The sequence below is a fragment of the Cervus elaphus genome, chromosome 20 (genome assembly GCF_910594005.1).
Source record: "Cervus elaphus chromosome 20, mCerEla1.1, whole genome shotgun sequence".
Taxonomy (NCBI): domain Eukaryota; kingdom Metazoa; phylum Chordata; class Mammalia; order Artiodactyla; family Cervidae; genus Cervus; species Cervus elaphus.
In genome coordinates, this window is record NC_057834.1 from 60,207,787 (window position 1) to 60,231,777 (window position 23,991).

Consider the following 23,991-nt stretch of genomic DNA (forward strand, 5'->3'; position numbering starts at 1 on the left):
TGAATGCTTGACATGTGAGGTCTGTATTGTTAATTTAGTATTATTCATACTTCCTTGCAGTGTGTTTAATTTTTCATATATATTAACCTTATCTCTCAAGTGAAGAGACTTTATCTTTCACTCATCATTCACAGATACAAATAGAGATAAGAACAATGATATGAAGTAACACAATCACCTGGTGGGACTTCGTTTGGATCAAAACCCACACTTCGGGCCTAGTGAACAAAAAACTGAATAGGTATTGCCTGTTGAGTGCTTTATACTCACATGAGCATTAAATCCACTTAGTAAAATGTATTTTCAGAACTGCAGTAGGTATAAAGTAAGAACACCTCTTTATTTATGTAAATAATTAAAAATAAATGTCAGGCGTATCCCATTCCAACTCATTTAAGTCATTTTAATGATACATGAAATATAAAAGGAGATTTTGTTAAAGGTCTCTTAGGAGAAAAGGGCAACTCCACTAAATAAAGAGGCATGAGCAGGCTGGGGCAAACTTGAAAGGAGACGGCATTTATACAAAATGCAATTTACTTTGACAGTAATTTTCTGAATTTCCCTGGTTGTTATTGAAGATATATGTGTGTTTGAAAAAGAACGCTCCCTTTTTCCTCTCTAGCCAGCTGCTCTGTTTGATCCTGCAGTGAAGTCACCATCCTGTGTTAATGGCTTCACAGTTTGTTCCTGGAGAAAAAAAATTATTATGATGTCACAAATTTGTCATTTTGACTTCACCACAGGGTCAGGTTGGGGGAGAAAATGCATTGTAAAGGATAGCATCTTTCAGGCAGAAACTTCTTTTTTTCCTCCTTGTAACATGAAATAGGTAGTGTTAGGACCAGCACTTAAAATCAAGTAGGTGAAAGGGTCCACGTCTATAAAGGTTCACAGGTATCATGTTAGAAATAATCCATCTGAAATTCTCTTACATTTAATGATGCCAGAATAACTTTTACCTCTACACTTAGGCCAATCTTTTTCTTTATTTTTTCTATATACCGTAAAGATCCCAATTTCAAAATGGAGAGTTTCCTTTCCTGCAATTGCAATTTTTTGCAACCCATTAAACTCTTTGAGGAATCACAATAGTATATCCTCTCTTTGCACAACTATTAAAGAGCTGCATTGTCCCAGGATTTTAAAATTAATGCACATGAACTTCAGTTTAAGATAACAGGGTTGCTATTCTTTTCCTTTCTTAAATCCGTCAAAAACAATGACTAGAAATTTTAAAAAGAAAAAAACTGGTTAAAATGAAATAAAAAAGATGACTGTAATCTCCAACTACTAACTGTTTACACACCCAGCAAATGATGTGAAATCTGGTTCTAAACAGGGCAGCATCTGAGAGCCAATGTGTGCCTTCTTGAACATTGATGGATATCGATTTTTTCCAAAAGTAAAAGTTACACTCCAGAAGGGCATAGCTGATGATTGTTTGATTCAAGATGACAAGATCCAGGGGGTGTAGTGACTGCAGAAAAGCACAGAACCTCCCTGTAGAATTTGTTTAATAGCACAGAACGGCAAGAGGTGGCACCGAAGGAGAAACTAAACAGACGCTCCCTATTGCTATTGACCGCAGCCTAGAGCTCTTTGCAAGAGTGAGTGCCAGAGGTGATGTCGGGAGCGGAGGCAGCTGCTCGGGGAACACTCTCGACATTAAAGGATTTTCTGTGAGTCACGATCACTACTTGCACACGGAGGGGAGTCATGCCCTTAGGAAAAGGGAAATAACTGAATTGATATGAGAGTATCTGAAAGCACACATTTCCATTTAGACTCTGGACTTACCTATCCTATAGCGCCTTCTCCCCAACCCTCCTATACATGAGTGTTCAGCAGGCAGCTAGCCTCATTCAAATTTGAGTAAAACTTAGAAACCAACACATAAACTGTGAGGAAAAAAGGTGGAAATGGATATAAGCAAATGGTAGCAAAGTAAACATCCTTACCTAAAAATACACAGGACAAATTTAAATAAATAACTTCTCCTATTCTCAAAGAAGTGTCACATATATATCTATAACACTATACATAAGTGTTGGTGAAGAACCCGCCTGCCAGTGCAGGAGACATAAGAGACGTGGGTTCAATCCCTGGGTTGTGAAGATCCCCTGGAGGAGGGCATGGCAATCTATTCCAGTATTCTTGCCTGGGGAATCCCATGGTCAGAAGAACCTGGCAGGCTACAGTCCACAGGGTCACAGTGGCCAGCTGCTAGTCCTCAGAAAAGAAATGTAAGAAACAAATATAACACACTGGAAGCAAAGCCATATTGTGAAGCAATTTAAAATATAATAGAAGTAACTTAAAGCACAAAGATATAGTGGGTATAATGGGAAAAAACACACAAAATTAAATGTGAAATAACAAAGATACAAAAATAGTAATGAAGAAGATATAGAGAATGCAGAAGATATCTTACTGATGCATACTTTGTGTTCTTGAAGAAGAGATCAGAAAGGAAAAAAGCATTCTAATATAAGAAAGAGTCCTGAAAAAAGACTTTAATTTACAGCTAAAAAGGGTATTTTGTGTCTTTAGAAAAGATGATACACATTTGGTGAAATTGCTAAATATCAGTATCAAGGAAATAATCATATAAACAACATGGGAGGAAACAGATTAAATATCAGACTATCCTCAAGCTTATTTTAAAGAGAACCAAAGACCAGAAGACAATACATATGTTTTAAAACTTTTGAGAAAAAGATGGTGTGGTCCAAGATTTTATACTCAGTCTAGTTGACCTCTTAGTATGAAAGGCAATTAGCAGACCACTTTATACTCAGAAGAAGTTAGGGAATGCAACAAAGAAAACATTGTTTAAATAAATAAATAAATAAGGCCCCAAACTGCTGCCTGGATCTTGCTGGCCAGAAGATGAATCAAGATGAAACTGAAAAATAGAGAAACATGTCAAAAGAAAGAGAATTTAAGTTCTGAATTGGTTAAGATATAAAATTATGACTAGAGAGGAGCATATAGCTAAAGGGCAGAATTTAAATGCTATCAAGTAGGCAAGGGAGAAAAATAAGAATCATGGAACATATAAAAAAGGAGATAGGAAACTGTCTAACACTAATTTATTCATCTATCGTGAAGGAAAGTCAATAGATTTGTGTAAATTTGAAACTTGTAGTTAAAATACGAATATTACAAATTTTAAAACATTTTTCTATATTCAGATAAGCAAGCTCTTTTAGGAACTAATACCTCTCCATAGAAGAAACAATTAGGTAAATTCTAGCATTTTATTCCCACTTGTTTCTTTTTCTTAAATTCAAATGAAAATAATTTTATATTTGTATTAAAACAGTTCATATGATGTGATTCCATTCTTCCAAAATTATTACTTAAAGCAGTTATAACTATTTATACCTAGCTGGCTAAGAATCTAACCAGATAGGTCTCTTCAGATAACAAGTTCTCCAGCATCTAGCTCTAATTCCATATATCCTTATTTATTATCTTCCATCTATGTAAGAACATTGAGATGCCAGAAATTAATCTTACCTAAAGGTAATGATGATTCTTTTTGGTTGGGAGATTCAGAATAATATTTTATTTTCTATTTAGCCTCTCATCACTACTTGACTTTTTACTTTTATCATAATTTTTGTTTTGAAAAACCCACACTGGATAAAAAAAAGCAGGGGGGTGTGTCATCACAATTTAAAAACATTCAAATTTAAAAAAAAAATTGGCTTGAATAAATAGTTCTTAAGTGTTAGTAATTACAAATGGCGCAATTAAGAATTTCTACATATTTTGGAAGTCTTCGTTCTTTTAAAATCTTATCGCTCATTTGGTTTCAACCTTATTGTTCTGTCTCTTCCTTGGACTGTTTTTACATTTCTTCATTTCTAGGCTCCAGATTCACTTCTAGCTTCTTTTCCTAAATGGAGAATTTCGCTAAGACTGGCTCTGAGTTCTTAGTTTTTCTCTATGCTTTTCTCTTCTCACTAAAGCCTTCCTGGAGCCATGACTCGTCTTGAGATGATGACCTAATTCATTTTTCCAGCTCTGTCTTCTTTCTTGAACCTTGGTGCTCCTCTATAGATGTTTGAAACTTTATAAAGTTTCTGCCATCCTCCCAAATTCAAGTTGGTTAAAACTGACTTGTTATTTCCTTAAAAACTAACAACATACACATATACAGACACACACATTAAAGTAACAAGAACAAGGAAACCTTATTCTTCCTTTCAAAAAGTTGATTTTATTAAGTCTGTTAACTGCCAAATGTTTCAAACCTAGCTGTCTACTTTCTCACCTCCCACTCAGTTCGTATCCAACAATAATTGGCTTTTGTTCCTTCTCCTCCTCCTAAAACTACTTTCATCAAGGCCAACAATGCCCTTCATGTAATTAAATCCAATAGGAGGTTTTTTTCAGGCTTCAACTCCTTTGTCCACAAAGCAGTTTTCAAAGATGTTAACCACTTCCAGCAGGAAACAATCCCTCTCTTAATTCTCTCACACTATATCCTCCACATTCCCCCCACCCCCCAACCATCAGCTTCTTAGTCTCCTGGGCAAGTATATCCTCCTTTGCTTCCCTTCTGAACATTGCAGATTTCCAGGCTTGCTCTAAGTCCTGTAAGCCTCTTACTGTAAATTTTCTTCCTAGTGGTTTTTATCCATATCTATGACTCATCTCTTTGCTAGGGACTTTCACATTTAGATCTGCAGCCTAGACTGTTCCTCTGAGTGTCAGACCTGTACTTCTATGTAATGATTCAATATTCCCAATTGAATGTCTCAAAGGAGCATCAAACTCAACTTGTTCAGAAATGAACTAATAATTTCCCCTTCCCAAGCAGGACCCACACTATTCTTGTTCTTAGGAATACTCTTTTATCATTTGCCTAGTTAAAATCACTTCCTCAGAGAAACTTCCTCAAACCATCCCAACTCATACAGGTCTTCTTGTTGCATGCATGCATAGCTTCCTCCATTTCTTTTATAAGCCTTATCAGAGTTCAAAATTATATATTTATCATTTGACTATAATTAATATATCATTTATTTGATTAACATCAGTCTTCATCTCATAAGTGTGGGTATGCACTTAATGAGTATATGTATAATAAAATACATATTTTCCATCATCATAGACTGTAGCCTTACCATGGTGAAGGGGCTTGCATAATTCAGTGAAGCTATGAGCCATGCCCTGAAGGGCCAGCCAAGATAGATGGGTCATAGTGGGGAGTTTTGACAAAACATGGTCCACTAGAGGCAGAAATGGCAGCCCACTGAAGTGTTCTTTCTTGGAGGACACCATGGACAGTACGAAAAGGCAAAAAGACATGACACTGGGAGATGTGCTCCCCACCCCCCCATCCAGGTTGGAAGGTGTCTAATATGCTACTGGGGAAGATTGGAGGGCAATTACTAATAGCTCCAGAAAGAATGAAGCAGCTGGGCCAAAGCAGGAATGATGCTAGGTTGTGGGTGTGTCTAGTGGTGAAATTAAAGTCTGACACTCTAAAGAACAATACTTCATAGGAACCTGGAATGTTAGGTCCAAGAATCAAGGTAAATTGGGCAGAGTCAAGCAGATGGCAAGACTGAACTTCAACATCTGAGGAATCAGTAAACTACGATGGATGGGAATGGATGGATTTGATTTAGATGACCATGGTATCTACTTCTGTGGGCAAGAGTCCCTAAGAAGAAATGGGGACCCTCTCATAGTCAAAGAGTCTGAAATGCAGTATTTGGGTGCAGTCTCAAAAATGACAAAATGATCTTGGTTTGTTTCCAAGGCAAACCATTCAACATCACAATAATCCAAATCTATGCCCCAAACACTGATGCCAAAGAAGCTCAAATTGACCATTTCTATGAAGACTTACAACACCTTCTAGAACTAACACCAAAAAAAGAAACCCTTTCCATCATAGGGGATTGGAATACAAAACTAGTAAGTCAAGAGATACCCAGAATAACCAGCAAGTTTGACCTTGGAGTGAAAAATGAAATAAGGCAAAGGCTAACAGAGTTTTGTCAAGAGAATACACTAGTCATAGCAAACACCCTTTTCCAACAACCCAAGAGATGATTCTAAACATGGGTATCACCAGATGGTCAGTACCAAAATCAGATTGATTATGTTCTTTGCATTCAAAGATAGAGAAGCTCTATGCAATCGGTAAAAAGAAGACCTGGACCTGGCTGTGGCTCAGATCATGAGCTCCTTATCACAAAACTCAGGCTTAAATTTAAGAAAATAGGGAAAACCACTAGGCCATTCAGGTATGACCTAACTCAAATCCCTTACAATGGGGGTTACGAATAGATTCAAGGGACTAGATCTGGTAGGCAGAATGCCTGACAATCTATGGACAGAAGTTTGTAACATCATATAGGAGGCAGTAAACAAAACCATCTCAAAAAAAAAAAAAAAAAAAAAGGTAATGCAAGAAGGCAAAATGGTTGTCTGAAGAAGCTTTACAAATAGCTGAGCAAAGAAGAGAAGCAAACATTAAGGAAGGATGGGAAAGATATACCCAACTAAATGCAGACTTCCAGAGAATAGCAAGGAGAGATAAGGAGGTCTTCTTAAATGAACAATACAAAGAAATAGAGAGGAACAATAGAATGGGAAAAGCTAGAAATCTTTTAAAGAAAATTGGAGATATCAAGAGAATATTTCAGACAAGGATGGGCATGATAAAGGACAGAAACAGTAAGGACCTAACAGAAGCAGAAGAGATTAAGATGTGGAAAGAGTACACAAAGAACTATGCAAGAAAGTTCTCAATGACCCTGATAACCACGATGGTGTTGTCATTCGCTTAAGGCTAGACATCTTGGAGTGTGAAGTCATATTGGCCTTAGGAAGCATTATTGTGCTTGTGTTTAATCGCTCTGTTGTGTCCAACTCTTTGCGACCCCATGGACTGCAGCTCACTAGACTCTATCTATGGGGATTCTCCAGGCAAGAATACAGAGTGGGTTGCCATGCCCTCCTCCAGAGGATCTTCCCAACTCGGGGATTGAACCTACATCTCCCAAATTGCAGACAAATTCTTTACCTACTGAGCCACCGGGGAAGCATTACTACAAACAAAACTAGTTGGAAGTGATGGAATTCCAGCTGAGCTATTTAAAATTCTAAAAACTGATGCTCTTAGGCTGCTGCACTCAATAGGTCAGCAAATTTGGAAAACTCATAAGTGGCCACAGGACCTGAAAAATGTTAGTCTTCATTCCAATACCAAAGAAGGACAATGCCAAAGAATGTTGAAACTACCATATTACAGTTGCACTCATTTCACATGCTATCAAGGTTATTCTCAAAATCCTTCAAGCTAGGCTTTAGCAGTATGTGAACCGAGAGCTTCAAGGTGTACAGGCTGGGCTTAGAAAAGATAGAGGAACCAGAGGTCAAATTGCCAACATTCATTGGGTCATAGAGGAAGCAAGGGAATTCCATAAAAACATTGACTGCTGTTTCATTGACTACCTTAGAGCCTTTTACTGCGTGGATCATAGCGAACTGTGGAAAATTCTTGAAGAGATGGGAATAGCACACCACCTTACTTGTCTCCTGAGAAACCTGTATGTGGTTCAACAGGCGACAGTTAGAACCACACATAGAAAAACTGACTGATTCAAAATTGGGAAAGGAGTATGACAAGGCTGTATATTGTCACCCTGCTTATTTAACTTCTATCCTGAGTACATAATGCGAAATGCCAGGCTGGATGAATTACAACCTAAATCAAGATTGCTGGGGGAAATATCAACAACCTCAGATATGCAGATAATAATACTGTGATGGCAGAAAATGAAGAGGAACTAAAAAGCCCCTTGATGTGAGTGAAAGAGGAAAGTGGAAAAGCTGGCTTGAAACTTGACATTCGATAAACTAAGATCATAGCATTCTGTCCCATCACTTCTTGGCAAATAGAAAGGGAAAAAGTGGAAACAGTGACAGATTTTATTTTCTTGGACTCCAAAATCACTATGGATGGTGACTTCAGCCATGAAATTAAAAGATGCGTGCTCCTTGGAAGAAAAGCTATGACAAACCTAGACAGCAGAGAGACATTACTTTGCCAACAAAAGCCTGTATAGTCTAAGCTGTGGTTTTCCCAGTAGCTGTGTACAGACGTGAGAGTTGAACCATCATGACAGCTGAGCTGAGGAACTGATACTTTTGAACTGGTGCTGGGGAAGACTCTCGAGAGTCCCGTGAACTGCAGTGAGATCGAACCAGTCAGTCCTAAAGGAAATCAACCCTGAATATTCATTGCAAGGCCTATTGCTGAAACTCCAATACTCTGGCCACCTGATGGGATGAATCAACTCATTGAAAAAGACCCTGATGATGGGAAAGATTGAAAACAAAAACAGAAAGGGGTGACAGAGGAGAAGATGGTTAGATAGTATCACTGACTCAAGGAACATGAATCTGAGCAAACTCTGGGAAATAGTGAAGGAGGGTGTTGCCTCCGGTGCTGTAGTCCCTGGGGTCACAAAGAGTCAGACACAACTAGTGACTGAACAACAACAAAAACAAAAACATACATATTTAAATTACATGTATGTGTATTTTATGTATAGTATAATATACACATGTATTATGCGTATGTGGAGCTTCCTTGATGGCTCAGTGATAAAGATTCCACTGTCAGTGCAGGAGATGTGGATTCTATCTTTGGTCTGGGAAGATCTCCTGGAGAAGGAAATGGCAGCCCACTCCAGTATTCTTGCCTAGAGAATCCCATGGACAGAGGAGCATGGACGGCTATAGTTCTTGGGGTCTCAAAGAGTTGGACAAGACTTACTGACTGAAAAACAACAATATGCATATATGTCCATACATTTAGAATGTTTTTTTCTATAAATACCTATAATTAATAGATATGTGTTGGATATTTCATATCTATCTATTTATCTATCTTCCTCCGAAGCTTGCAAACCTCGTTGAACGACCATGGACTTGCACAGTGTGTGACAAATAGTATACCGTTAAAAATATTTGTTAAAAAATACACTTTTTAAGGTAAATTAAGAAGTGGTAGAGTATTCTCTCTGGTGTTAAGCCTTTCAGTCATGAGGTCTTTATTTATTCCTTCAACCTCCTCTACGGCTATTATAAGACTCTGATGATGGGAAAGGTTGAAGACAAAAGTAGATAGGGGCAGCAGAGGGTAAAATGGTTAGATAGCATCACTGACTCAAGGGACATGAGTGTCTTTGAAATAAAATGCCTATCTTAGACTTTTTCTTCCTGTTTATATTGCTACCATTCTGATCCAGCTCCTAATCATCTTGTATTTAATGTATTGCAAGTCAAAGTTTGGCCCCTGAATAGGAATATTTAATATATTCTTTATAATACTGTGGAAATTAAACATCAAAGAATTATACCTTGTACCTAATATTCTCTCACTCAAAAGTCTTTTAACATTTTAAATTAATTAATAACTAAAAATCCACATTTCCGTGCACCCTGGATCATCCAGGCTACATCCTCATTGTCCTCTTAAAGTGGATAGTACAGTCTAATACCTTTGGTTCCTTTTTCTGGAGGAAACTGCCCCCTCTCTCCCACCAAATCCAGAGTACACATGCACATGCTGCTCCATACTTAATGAAATTCTACCCAAACATCAAAGCCAGTCATACACTACCTCCTGTGAATTCGTCTCCAATTACTCAGCTAAAAATATTCTCTCCCTTATATAACACGTGGTGTCAGTCCCACACAATACAATATATTAACTATGATTTTTAAGCACACATATGTGACTTTTCACAAGCTTGAGTGTATATGTGTGTGTATATGTATTTGTATGTATTGTATTTTGCTAATGAGATTTTAAATCAGTTCAGGGTAAGGACAATGTTGCCTATTTTATTTCCCAGCGCCCACAATCGTAGTAGGCGCTTAGACACTTTTGATTGATTTACCAGTAGAATAACAGCAGTCAAGGAGTTTGGGCAACTGAAAGGCCAGGCTTATGATGGTGTATTTTTATTATCATTATTCCAAATGACTTTCTTATTAGTCATTTCATTAGAGCTCCATGAGAGACTAGCTCAGCATTAATGACAAGAGAACTGAAGAATTTTTCTCTTCCAATTTATGGAAATGAATTTAAAACCCGTGTCTTACGATGTGCTGTGTGCTGGGCTATGCTCAGTCACTTCAGTTGTGTTTGACCCTTTGCAATCCTATGGACCACAGCCTGCCAGGCTCCTGTCTCCATGGGCTTCTCCAGCAAAGAATAATGGAGTAGTTGCCATGCCCTCCTCCAGGGGATCTTCCTGACCCAGGGATCGAACCCAGGTCTCCTGCATTGCAGGCGGATTCTTTAATGCTGAGACACCAGGGAGGCCCATGTCTTATGATACCTGTTAGAAATAATAGTTATTTTGTTTAACATTGAAAGAGGTGAAATTTTTTTACCCACTTAGTAGGAACTTCTAAAATAACTTTCGGCAACAGATGAACATGTAGAGATGTACTCAAAGTTTACAGTGGTGTTCATGATTTTAAGATTCAAAACTCATCTTAAATCTTTAAATGCCCTTTAAATCTGAGTACTGTAGGTGAAAAGGACTGTAGGTAAATAAATAAATCAGAATCTATTTCAATATAAGGAGAATAGGAGAGTAAGAGAGAGAGAGAGAGAGACAGACAGACAGATGGATAGCCGAGAGAGAGAAAGGGAGAGAAGAAATATGGGAGATTTCCCCTGACTTTTAGCAAACTCTTTGGACCAATGTCATAAAATTAAATAGTTCTAATAAAAATGTTTTAAGACTACATGAAAACGAGTCCCTTTGCTCAAATTAAACCAGTTCAAGAAAATTTGGCTCCTTTAAAGTTGACCTCATTAATTTCATGATCTTTGGATGACATATAGCACCCCAACTGTGCAGATTAGTTTGTATCTTTGAAACCCACCAGCATTGGGTATCTCTGAAGATTTGAAAAAAAAAACACAGCATAGAACTCTGAACTTGTGAAATTAAAATGCAGACGTTTGTTCAAACAGCTCTTGTGTATGAACTATAAATAATCATTTGAAAAAAAATTAAAAATTAAAATAGGTGTGACATAGGGCTGTAATTAAGCATTTCTTTGTTAGAGATGGCTGCTCCTAAATGTTGGGGGAGGGGAATGTTCCCTGTTGCTGGTCATGAAAGTGTACACTCTTCTCTTGACATTGACACAAACACAGAATAACAACCATTTTGAATATCAAAATAAGTCAATATCAATCAATACCCCTATATTTCCTATAAGAAAAAATTGGCAGTTTCCACAGTTTGATGGAGAAGTGATAGATGGATATGTGCTGCCCCAACAGGATTAATGCTGCGTTCTGCATCTCCATTTATGAGAGTTCATTCTAGATCTATAGGAGAAATTTCCTGTATTTAAACTCTTATTTGTTTTCAAAGTTATACTGTAATAGACCTTTACATTACTAGAATAGTTACACAAGCAATAGTTTTAATTGAACTATTTTGCATGCAGTTTTAAAACGTGCTAGTCAGAAAGACTGATATAAGAGGCAGATTTATAATCTCTGGGACCAAACTACTTGGGCCCATCAAATTGTTAGACAGATTTTGCCTTTCATTTCTGGAATGGGTTTGGATATTTTTCCTCGCCCTATGTTGGATGTAAAACTAGAAACCAACAGGAAATGTAAACATCATTTATGATTAGAGGTTTAACAAGTTTGGGAAGCCCTCTGATTTATTTTACTGGAGAAGTAATTCCACTCTATTGAGCGCCACATCTCTTATAACCCTAGGAAGTATAATTTGCCTTCCTGAACTTATTCCCCTCTGATGGTTTCTGTGCTCCAAGAACAATTACATAAATGAGCAAATAGGTTTGGTAGGTATGGAATAATAATGTAAGGGTTCCACCTCCAAGCTGTGGCTTTAGATGCTGTGTATACCAGAGTCAGACAATTTTCTGCCAACACTATATTGTTAGAGTCCTGTACTCCCCTCTTAGAAATGCATCCTATGGTAATAATTTCCTGATTCATATGGAAGGTCTAATGTTGAGGCTACCAGATTTTCTTTGAGATAGAAAAACCATCATTTTTTTTGCAGGTGTGTATGATGATAATCTAGTATGATGATCCCATAAAGAATAAGTCCAACTTGTCTTACAGGTGTAGGGAACTATTTAATTTATTCCTTAATTCATAGGTAAATAGGTAACTGGAAACACTTCTCATTAATCAAAAGAAAGAAAGAACTCTAGGTACAAACTTGGCATCATGCTAAAATGTTCTTATATGCTGAGAGGTATTAAATACTTTTTCTCAAGCAAACTGAAAATTGCATTTTCCCTGATTCAGCAAAATGTCATAATTGCCCAATAGAAAGAAAACCATACATTATTTAATCGCAGAATGTTAATTAAGCACTGCATGGGCTCAGATGGCTATATTTTTACATAAAAAGCCACTTATTTGTGATAAAGGTATGATAGTGAAAAGATTGCAAATAGATGGTCATTAGGTTAAGTTAGACAAGTGGATCTTGTTTGTTGTGGCCTTGTGGTCTTAACCCACAGGATTTGCTATTATTGTTAAAAGCCCTTGGATGTCTTTCCTATATAAATCCGTACTTTCAGTTTCTCATGAAAAAAAATGGCAACACTGAACCTCCATTCCAGCATTGAAACAGTGGGTTGGAGCCCCTCCTGTTCTACCTCTCCAGGCCTCTCCAGACCTCATACCCTGTGAAGTCTAGGATTCTCCACTTGTTCCCTTTAAGACCCCTCTGGGCACATGTGTGTGACCTTTGTACTAAAGTTTGTCCTTTTTGTGACCCCCCCCTTATATTTATTATCTATAATAGTGCTTATAAAAGTGTTTATAAATCATGGCAGGCAATTTAGATATTTTTAAAAAATCATCAGTTGTGAATAAAGAATACCTTGCATAAAATACATTAAATGTCAAAGTCAAAGTGTTTTCAGGGTACAGTGGAGTGCCATGCTGTAGAGTGGCATCTTAAGTGGGCATAATGTTTAGAGTCAGCAGGTAAAGCAAAAGTTGAGTACAGGCAAACTTGCCCTTGAAAATATCTTAGGAAAATGCCAAGTTTGAAACTGATATACTGTGTCTCAATAAGTCCAGTACAGCCAATTTTTCTTTCTAGCTTGGGAACAGATAGATTTTTCTTTTTTGGTTGAGCACCAGATGAAGTAATTGCATTGAATTTAGGAAGCGTATTATATGCAATACACATCTTTAAAAACTAGAATACTCAGAGCTGCAGCAAGATGATCACTAAAAGAGATGCGTGGGAAGTGAACTCAGCAGAGGAAAAGACAGAATCCCATTTTCCATCTCATGCTCACTCTGGGGCATATGCTCAGTGAGTAGAATGACAAGTGAACTGTTCATGCTGTTTAATTCTCTATCTCTGTCTCTATTACTCTCTCATCCTTTTTATGAGTGCGTGTGCTTGAATTTGACTACATTTGAGTTTGTGCATTTGGTAGAAATGCACTGACTCAAACTATAGTATCACCTAGCACACTCTTTGATCACTTACTAAATTTTTAGAACATAGGACAAAGAAAGTGAAGAACAGAGATTTTATTTATGCTGATAACAATTCACAGATAGGAAAATGATTAAATCAGTTTGTCCATTTGGTAAGCCTCCTTAGTATATGAGATACTCTGATAAGACCTGTTTGGGATAAAAAGAGGTATAATGTCACTATCTTAAGGTCTCATACATTTTATAGCCTATATATATTTTTTTAATTGGAAATCTGACAAAGAGTGACCAATTGTTTTATTTTGGAGATTGAGTGTGTTTAAAAGAGTATACTAATCTTAGAGGGCGAATGGCCAAGATGGCACAGTTTGAAAACCCTGAGCTCACCTCCTCGCATGGAACACCAAAATTACAACCATTACAGAACAACTACTGATAAGAAAGACCAGAAGAATACAGAAAGACTTCTACAACTAAATGTATAAATAAGGAATCATGAAACAGAACACCTTGGGCCCCTGAACTGGCCACTCCAAGATTTAACCCCACATGTCTGCTGGTCAACATAAGCTTTAAAGCAGCATAAAGCATGCAGCCAGCCAGGTCAGGACCTGGCCTTGCCTGCCAGCAGGTTAGCACTAGGTTTGTGACCTCAGACCCCACACCCACCTACTCAGAACACAGCTCTATACACCAGTAGGGTAGCGCTAGTCCCACAAACCTCTGTGGCCCTGCAGCCAGCCTCCTTGTGGCCTGACCTTGCCTTCCTAAGGCCAGCAGCCTCTGCACAAGGCATTTCTCGGCAACCTCCCTGACTAGGGACCAGTCACACCTACCATACCACCCACAGTAGTCAGCCTGCCACAGAAGGACCCATGCAGCCCGTACTGGGGGCACCCCCAGGAGCATACTATCAGGTGAAAGGAGAGCAGTGCATTGCTGAGTTTCATAGCCGGTCTCCTACAAAAGGCCACTTCTCCAAGGTCAGAAAGCATAACTCATCTACCAAATATATATAAATAAAAACAGCAAATTAGGCAAAATGAGGGAACAGTGGAATATATTCCAAAGGAATAACATAAAACCCCAGAAGAACAACTAAATGAAGTGGAGATAAGGAATTTACCCTATAAAGAATTCAAGATAACGACTGTAAAGAGGTTCAAAGACCTCAGAAGATTGGATAAAGAGATCAAGAAGTTAGACGTTATAAACAAAGAATTAGAAAGTATAAAGAACTAAAAATAGGTGAGGAATACAATAACTGAAATAAGAAATACACTAGTAGGAATTAAAAGTAAATTAGATGATAAGGAGGAACAGATCAGTGAGCTGGAAGATAGAGGAGTGGAAATCGCTGAAAAGAAGAAAGAAAAATATAAATAAAAAATGCAGATAGTATGAGACCTCTGAGAAAACATCAAGTATACTAACATTCTAACATTCATATTAAAGAGGTTCCAGAAGGAGAAGAGAGGGAAGAGCAGAGAAAATATCTGAAGAATTAATTGCTAAAGCATCACTAACCTGAAAGGCAACAGATACCCAGGTCCAGGAAACTTAAAGTCTCAAGCAGTATCAACTCAAAGAGGGTCACATCAACACACATTACAATTAAAATCACAAAAATTAAAGATAAAAAAGAATTTTAAAAGCAGGAAGGGAAAAGTAAATTTACATACAAAGGAACTTTATAAGGTTACCAGCTGACAGTTTAGCTGAAAGTCTGCAGGGATGATATATTAAGAGTGATGGAAGGGAAAGACCTATAACCAAGGGAAAAACCTTTACTCAGCAAGGCTCTTATTCAAATTTGGTGGAGAAACCAAAAGTTTTACAGATAAAAGATAAAAGTACTCAATACTACTAAACCATCTTTACAAAAAATGTTAAAGCAACTTCCCTAAGCAAAAGAGAAAGGGCCTAGAAAGTGTTCTAGTTTCATTCTTTTACAAGTGGTTGACCAGTTTTCCCAGCACCACTTGTTAAAGAGGTTGTCTTTTTTCCATTGTATATCCTTGCCTCCTTTGTCAAAGATAAGGTGTCCATAGGTTCATGGATTTATCTCTGGGCTTTCTATTCTGTTCCATTGATCTATATTTCTGTCTTTGTGCCAGTACCATACTGTCTTGATGACTGTGGCTTTGTAGTAGAGTCTGAAGTCAGGCAGGTTGATTCCTCCAGTTCCATTCTTCTTTCTCAAGATTATTTTGGCTATTCGAGGTTTTTTGTATTTCCATACAAATTGTGAAATTCTTTGGTCTAGTTCTGTGAAAAATACCGTTGGTAGCTTGATAGGGATTGCATTGAATCTATAGACTGCTTTGGGTAGAATAGCCATTTTGACAATATTGATTCTTCCAATCCATGAACACAGTATGTTTCTCCATCTGTTTGTGTCCTCTTTGATTTCTTTCATCAGTGTTTTATAGTTTTCTATGTATAGGTCCTTTGTTTCTTTAGGTAGATATACTCCTAAGTATTTTATTCTTTTTGTTGCAATGGTGAATGGTATTGTTTCCTTAATTTCTCTTTCTGTTTTTTCATTGTTAGTATATAGGAATGCAAGGGATTTCTGTGTGTTAATTTTATATCCTGCAACTTTACTATATTCATTGATTAGCTCTAGTAATTTTCTGGTAGAGTCTTTAGGGTTTTCTATATAGAGGATCATGTCATCTGCAAACAGTGAGAGTTTTACTTCTTCTTTTCCTATCTGGATTCCTTTTACTTCTTTTTCTGCTCTGATTGCTGTGGCCAGAACTTCCAACACTATGTTGAATAGTAGTGGTGAGAGTGGGCACCCTTGTCTTGTTCCTGATTTCAGGGGAAATGCCTTCAATTTTTCACCATTGAGGGTGATGCTTGCTGTGGGTTTGTCATATATAGCTTTTATTATGTTGAGGTATGTTCCTTCTATTCCTGCTTTTTGGAGAGTTTTAATCATAAATGAGTGTTGAATTTTGTCAAAAGCTTTCTCTGCATCTATTGAGATAATCATATGGTTTTTATCTTTCAATTTGTTAATGTGGTGTATTACATTGATTGATTTGCGGATATTAAAGAATCCTTGCATTCCTGGGATAAAGCCCACTTGGTCATGGTGTATGATTTTTTTAATATGTTGTTGGATTCTGTTTGCTAGAATTTTGTTAAGGATTTTTGCATCTATGTTCATCAGTGATATTGGCCTGTAGTTTTCTTTTTTTGTGGCATCTTTGTCTGGTTTTGGAATTAGGGTGATGGTGGCCTCATAGAATGAGTTTGGAAGCTTACCTTCATCTGCAATTTTCTGGAAGAGTTTGAGTAAGATAGGTGTTAGCTCTTCTCTAAATTTTTGGTAGAATTCAGCTGTGAAGCCATCTGGTCCTGGGCTTTTGTTTGCTGGAAGATTTTTGATGACAGTTTCGATTTCCTTGCTTGTGATGGGTCTGTTAAGATCTTCTATTTCTTCCTGGTTCAGTTTTGGAAAGTTATACTTTTCTAAGAATTTGTCCATTTCATCCAAGTTGTCCATACACAAAAATAAACTCAAAATGGATTAAAGATCTAAATGTAAGACCAGAAACTATAAAACTCCTAGAGGAGAACATAGGCAAAACACTCTCCGACATAAATCACAGCAAGATCCTCTATGACCCACCTCCCAGAATATTGGAAATAAAAGCAAAACTAAACAAATGGGACCTAATGAAACTTAAAAGCTTTTGCACTACAAAGGAAACTATAAGCAAGGTGAAAAGACAGCCCTCAGATTGGGAGAAAATAATAGCAAATGAAGAAACAGACAAAGGATTAATCTCAAAAATATACAAGCAACTCCTGCAGCTCAATTCCAGAAAAATAAATGACCCAATCAAAAAATGGGCCAAAGAACTAAACAGACATTTCTCCAAAGAAGACATACAGATGGCTAACAAACACATGAAAAGATGCTCAACATCACTCATTATTAGAGAAATGCAAATCAAAACCACAATGAGGTACCATTACACGCCAGTCAGGATGGCTGCTATCCAAAAGTCTACAAGCAATAAATGCTGGAGAGGCTGCGGAGAAAAGGGAACCCTCTTACACTGTTGGTGGGAATGCAAACTAGTACAGCCGCTATGGAAAACAGTGTGGAGATTTCTTAAAAAACTGGAAATAGAACTGCCATATGACCCAGCAATCCCACTTCTGGGCATACACACTGAGGAAACCAGATCTGAAAGAGACACGTGCACCCCAATGTTCATCGCAGCACTGTTTATAATAGCCAGGACATGGAAGCAACCTAGATGCCCATCAGCAGATGAATGGATAAGGAAGCTGTGGTACATATACACCATGGAATATTACTCAGCCATTAAAAAGAATTCATTTGAACCAGTCCTAATGAGATGGATGAAGCTGGAGCCCATTATACAGAGTGAAGTAAGCCAGAAAGATAAAGAACATTACAGCATACTAACACATATATATGGAATTTAGAAAGGTGATAACGATAACCCTATATGCAAAACAGAAAAAGAGACACAGAAATACAGAACAGACTTTTGAACTTTGTGGGAGAATGTGAGGGTGGGATATTTCAAAAGAACAGCATGTATACTATCTATGGTGAAACAGATCACCAGCCCAGGTGGGATGCATGAGACAAGTGCTCCGGCCTGGTGCACTGGGAAGACCCAGAGGAATCGGGTGGAGAGGGAGGTGGGAGGGGGGATCGGGATTGGGAATACATGTAAATCCATGGCTGATTCATATCAATGTATGACAAAACCCACTGGAAAAAAAAATAATAATAATAAAAAAAAAAAGAGAGAGAAAGGGCCATAGCTAGAAATATAAAATTTTGAAAGGAAAGCTCTTATTGGTAAAAGCAAATGTAAAGGCACTAAATCAAAATGTATAAAGCTAGTAGGCAGGTAAGAAGACAAAAGCAGTAAAATCATCCGTATCTGTAAGTACTTAAGGGATACTTGGAAGGATATAAAATATGATGTCAAAAATAGTAACATGGATGGCAGGTAGTAAAAATGCAGGGTTACTAAAATGAATTTTAAATAAAGAGATCAGGAACTTAAATATATATATGTATATAAAATATATGGTTTGCTCATAATAATCACAAACTGAAGGTCTGTAATGTGATACACACACACACACAAAAGAAGGGAATTCAAACATAACAGTAAAATTAATCAGAACACCAGAAAGATACAAAAAGAAGAAAAAGGGAACTACAAAAACAACCCCAAACAATGAACAAAATGGCAGTCAGTACATGCATAGGATAACTGCTTTAAATGTAAATGGACTGATTGATCCAATAAAAAGAGTGGCTGAACAGATACAAAGCCAAGACCCAAATAGATAATGCATAAAAGAGACTCCAAATCTAAATATTCACACAGACAGAAAGTGAGGGAATGGAAAACGGTATCCCATGCTAATAGAAATGAAAATAAAGCCAGGGTAGCAATATTTCTGTCAGACAAAATAGGACAAAATAGACAAAACAAAGACTGTCACAAGAGGTGAAAAAGAGAATTGCATAATGATCAAGGGATCAATCCAAGAAGGAGAGTTAACATTTATAAATATGTATGTACCCAACATGAGTGCCTAAATGTATAAAATAATTATTAACAGCCATAAAGGGAGAAACCGACAGTGACACGATAATAGTAGAGGACTTGAATACCTCCTTAACATCAGTGGACAGATCATCCAGACAGAAAATCAACAAGGATACCTTGGCCTTAAATGGATAAGATGGACTTAATATGTATATTGTATACATACATGTATATACATATATACTTGGCATCATGTATTTATATATGTTGTTGTTGTTGTACACTTGCTCAGTTATATCCGACTCTTTGCGACCCCCATGGACTGCAGCATGCCAGGCTTCCCTGTCCTTCACCATCTCCCAGAGTTTGCTCAAATTCATGTCCATTGAATTGGTGATGCCATCCAACCATCTCATCTTCTCATCTTCTGTTGCTACCTTTCCCAGCATCAGGGTCGTTTCCAATGAGTCGGCTCTTGGTATCAGGTGGCCGGATGATTGGAGCTTCAGCTGCAGCATCAGTGCTTCCAGTGAATTCAGGGTTGATTTCCTTTAAGACTGACTGGTTTGGTCTCCTTGCAGTCCAAGGGATTCTCAAGAGTCTTCTCCAGCACATGAATCTGAGCAAACACTGGGAGATAATGAAAGACAGAGGAGCCTGGTGGGCTGCAGTTCATGGTGTCACAAACAGTCGGTCTGTGCTTAGTCTCTCAGTCCTGTCTGCCTCTGCGACACCATGGACTGTAGCCCACCAGGCTCCTCTGTCCATGGGGATTTTCCAGGCAAGAATACTGAAGTGGGTAGCCATGCCGTCCTCCAGGGGATCTTCCCAATACAAGGATTGAAGCCAGGTCTCCCACACTGCAGGTGGATTCTTTACTGTCTGAGCCACCAGGGAAGCCCAGAACTCTTCTTAGCAACTGAACAGCAACAACAAATCTACCACAAAGAAGACAAGAAAATATGTTGGGGAAAAGACCACCTCTTCAATAAATAGTGTTGGAAAAACTGGACATATATATGCAAAGGAATCAAGCTGTCTACTCTTTTACATCATGTATAAAATAAATTCAAAATGGATTGAAGACATTTAAATACAATACCCTAAATCATAAACCTTCTAGAAGAAACCTTTCTTTCTTCTAAAAGAAAATCTTCTGAAACATTACTCTTTTGCATCAATCTCAGTAATATTTTTTTAGCTATATCTCCATATCCCAAGCAAAGGAAACAAAAGTGAAAGTAAATAAATGGGACTATATCAAACTAAAATGTTTAAACTATCAACAGAATGAAAATGCTGCCTACCAAATAAGTTAAGATACTTGCAAACAATATATCTGATAAGGGGTTAATATCCAATAAATATAAGGAACTCGTATAACTCATCAATCAAAAATACTGTAAAAGTACTAGAAGATTTGAATAGATAAATCTTTAGAGGAGGAGAGATAAGTGAGGGAGATTAAGATGTATAAACTTCCATTATAAAATAAATGAGTCATGGGTACGACAGGTACAATATGGGGAATATAGTCAATAACTATGTAATACCTTTGTATGCAGACATACCAAAACTCTACTTATGTGGTGATCACTTTGAAATGTATAGAAATATGGAATCACTAGGTTGTATAGCAGGAACCAATATATTTTAGGTCAGCTAATACTTAAATGGCTCAGATGGCAAAGAATCCACCTGCAATGCAGGAGACCTAGATTTGATCCCTGGATCGAGAAGATCCTTTGGAGAATGGCATAGTTATGCCCTCCAGTATTCTTGTTTGGAGAATTCAAGGACAGAGGAACCTGGCAGGCTACAGTTTATGGAGTCACAAAGACTCAGACACAACTTGACGACTGAACAAAAATAACAGAGCACTTACTATACTGCCTGGAACACCTAAATACTTTCCTCACCCTCCAGCGCCTGATCACTCTCATTTTGGCTCATAAAAGCCTCATCTACACTGTTCAGTTGCCTCTCCGCTCTTTCATTTGTCTTGCTGAGCTGATTAACTTTTCAAAAACATGTACCATATCTTCAAATTTAAGTTTGTGGTTTTTTGATAACATTTCATAGTCAAAGATATAATAAGGCATGAGTGATTTTCATAAAGTTATTTATTCAGTTTAAAGGACTGTATTGTACTATGAGTGATACTCTATTGTTTTTCTTTGATGTTAAACTTTCTTTTATTTTTTTTCAGTTTTATTGAGATAAATAATTGCAACAAACATGAGGGTGCAGATATCTCTTCAAGATAGTGATTTCATTTCCTTCAAATATATACCCAGAAGTAGAATTGCTGGATCACAGAGTAGTTCTTTTTTTAATTTTTGGAGTAATCTCCTTAGTGTTTACCATAATAGCTAGACCAATTTGCATTTCTATCAAGAGTGCTCAAAGGTACCCTTTACTCCACCATCCTTGTCATCACTTGTAAACTCTTATCTTTGTGTAATGGCCATCTTAACTGGTGTGAAGAGATTTCTCATTGTAGTTTTGACTAACATTTTTGTGGTGATTAGTGATGTTGATAACTTCATGTATCTGCTGGACATTTGTATATATTCTTTGGAAACTATCTATTTAGGTCGTTTGTCCATTTTAAAATTGACTTGTTTGTTTTTTACCACTGAGTTGTAAGTCCTTATAGATCATAGATCTATAGATCTATGATCTAACTCCTTATCAGACACTTGATTTGCAAACATTTTTCTCATTCAGTAGATTATCTTTTTATTTTGTTGTTCATTTCTTTGGCTGTATTGCCTTTTTAGTTTGCTGTAGTAATACTCTATGGGATTGCAAAAGAGTTGGACATGACATAGCAACTAAAAACAACAACAAAAAAAATGACAAGACAACAAAAGTAATACTTGTTTATTTCTGCTTTTGTTGCTTGCATTCTTGGTGTCATATCTAAAAAGTTATTGTTGAAACCAAGGTCAAGGAACTTTTTGCCTATGTTCTTCTAGGAGTTTTATGATTTCAGGACTTACATTTAAGTCTTTCATACTTTTTTCCTTAATTTTTGCATATGATTTAGGAGAGACTCCAATTCCATTCTTTGAGATAGGATATTCAGTTTTCTCATCACCATTTACTGAAGAGACTGTTTCCTCCTCTGAGAGTCTTAGTGGCTCCCTAGTCAAATATTAGTTGACCATATGTGTGTGGGTTTATTTCTTGGCTCTTGATTACATTTCCATTAGTCTATGCACCTATTTTTATGCCAGTACTATACTACCTCGATTACTATATACTATAATTTTATAGTATAGTTTGAAATCAGGCAGTGTGATGCTTCCAGCTTTGTTCTTTTTTTTTATCAGGATTGCTTTGGCTATTTAGGGTCTTTTGTGGTTCCATACAAATTGTAGGATATTTTTTTCTGTTTCTGTGAAAAATACTATTGGAATTTTGATAGGGATTTTATTGACTATTATAGATAACTTTGGGTATTATAGACATTTTAATAACATTAATTATTTCAACTAATGAATCTGAGATTTCTTTCCATTTATTTGTGTTTTCTTTAATTTCTTGCATCAGTGTCTTATTATAGTTAGTATTTGGGTCTTTAAATGTGCAATTTCCTCAATCTGGAACATTGAATTTTTATTCTAAGATAATTTCTAATTACACTCAGATTCCAGTTTGCATGTTACACTGTTAGGACTGTCTTCTGTTAACTTCGTAGAATAATTATATCTTATTATGTATTGTCTTCATTTTCTGTAACTTTCTTTCATAGCACTTAGAATGTTGGTAATGAACTAATTATTTATGTATTTACATTTTCATCTCCTCCACCAAACTGTGTGCTCCTCAGGGCTACAAGTTTTATCTCCTTCCTTTCACGGGTGCTCTATCATTTTGGGTTGAGTCCTGCTTTTCTCTTATATGGCTTCTGGTCACCACCCTAATTCTTGTTTGTATCATACTGTGCTAGGATGTTTTCACTCACTTTCTCTGTTCTATATAGGACACAGATGCAGAACTTCTTGAGGGAAAGGATCAACTACATCTTTAACTCTATTACCACACCATCTAACTGAGTAATTGGAAAATAGTAAGGCTATTAATTAATAGTAAGGCTATTTATTATCAAGTATAATCAAGTATTAATAAATACTTGACTAATTAATGAATGAACAAATGACTGTTGTAGTGTGTGATTTTTTTATATTTTAGGGGAGAGATTCTGATTTCAGAAATTTCCAATATATAAAGTACTAAATTCAGTATTCTTCTAAATTAAAAAAAATAATAGTCCATTCTTTTTACTCAGATATCATTGAAATTCATTAATGTTATATCTATTTTAAACAAGATTGTCATGAACAATCTATAGACTAGAAGAAAACATAGGAGAAAACATTTGTGATCTTGGATTAAGCAGACATTTCTTAGATATAATATGTGAAGCACAATCCCTAGTAGGAAAAAAAAAAAAAGATTGATAAATTGAATTTCATTGGAATGAAGACTTTTGCCCTATGTGTGACACTGCTAAAAGAATTAAAAGACATAGACTATGAACTGGAAAAAATTTTTGAAATCACATGTGATGAAAGACTTGTATCCAGTTTGCATAAATACTCTCAGAAGGCAGTAATATGAAAACTATAAACCCAATCTTTAAAAAAATGAGCAAAAGATTTACAATGACACTTCATCAAAGAAAATATAGGAATGGCAAATAAGAACATGAAAAGATGCTTAACATTGTTATTAGGAAAATGCAAGTTAAAAACCACACTGTCATGCCACAGCAATTTTGTTAGAAGAGCTAAAACAAACATACAAAATAAAGATTCCAGCTGCTGACAAGGCTGTGGAGCAACTGAAATTCCTATACATTGTTTATAGCAAGTCAAAATGGAACAGCCACTTTTCAAA

General features: G+C 36.7%; 1 long non-coding RNA gene across 1 annotated transcript in view; it reads right to left on the minus strand.

The window, feature by feature from the left end:
• Nucleotides 1-441: 441 nt before the first annotated feature.
• LOC122678245 overlaps nt 442-23,991 on the minus strand; it is a 115,304-nt gene continuing 91,754 nt past the window's right edge. The window contains exon 5 of the long non-coding RNA XR_006336049.1: nt 442-690. This is a non-coding gene — a long non-coding RNA (uncharacterized LOC122678245). The remainder of the gene's footprint in view (nt 691-23,991) is intronic.